Genomic DNA, 1,035 nt, shown 5'->3' with positions numbered 1-1,035 from the left:
TTCTCTGGGCAACCTGGGCCAGGCTCTCACCACCCTCACACCAAACAAGTTCTTCCCCACAGCTCAGCTCCATCTCCCCTCTTTCAGTGTCAAACCCTTCCCCCTTGTTCTATGGCTCCCCTCCCTGATCCAGAGTCCCTCCCCATCTCTCCTGGAGCCCCTTGAGGGACTGGAAGGGGCTCTAAGGTCTCCCCGGAGCCTTCTCTTCTCCAGATTGAACCCCCCAACTCTCTCAGCCTGTCCCCACAGCAGAGGGGCTCCAGCCCTCCCAGCATCTCCATGGCCTCCTCTGGCCCCGCTCCAGCAGCTCCATGTCCTTCCTGTGCTGGAAAAGCAAGAGTTAAACCCATCATGTTGGGAGAAATGAATTCTTGTTATGCTTTTTCCCCCAGCTGGCAGCGTGTTTGGGTGCCCCCATTCTTCCCAACTCCTTGGTTTCCCATCACTTGCGAGTTATTTTTAGGGAGTGAGGACTCGTGGTGCCACCTGGACTGGTCCAGGAGCCCCCCCTCTCCTTCCTCATCCCTTCTCTGCTCCCCTCCTCCCTTGTCCCCCCCCCAGCCCATGGTGGCCAGGCCATCACGGGCATCGATGCTGGATCAAAATGTGATTTTTCCAGGAGTTGCTGGTGGCTGGTGGGGAGGAAGGCACAGGCATCCGTGGGGAACGGTGGATTTGCTGGAGCCCCTTGAGGGACTGGAAGGGGCTCTAAGGTCTCCCCAGAGCCTTCTCTTCTCCAGGCTGAACCTCCCCAACTCTCTCAGTGTGTCCCCACAGCAGAGGGGCTCCAGCCCTCCCAGCATCTCCGTGGCCCCCCCCGGCCCCGCTCCAACAGGTCCATGTCCTTCCTGTGCTGGAAAGGCAAGAGTTAAACCCATCCTGTTGGGAGAAAAGAATTCTCATTCTGCTTTTTCCCCAGCTGGCAGCGTGTTTGGGTGCCTCAGTTCTTCCCAAATCCTTGGTTTCCCATCACTTGTGAGTTGTTTTTAGGGAGTGAAGACTTGCAGTGCCACCTGGACTGGTCCAGGAGCCCCC

This window comes from Calidris pugnax, unplaced genomic scaffold (assembly GCF_001431845.1).
Source record: "Calidris pugnax isolate Ruff unplaced genomic scaffold, ASM143184v1 scaffold312, whole genome shotgun sequence".
In the NCBI taxonomy this organism is placed as follows: domain Eukaryota; kingdom Metazoa; phylum Chordata; class Aves; order Charadriiformes; family Scolopacidae; genus Calidris; species Calidris pugnax.
Note: the sequence above shows the minus strand (reverse complement) of the source record.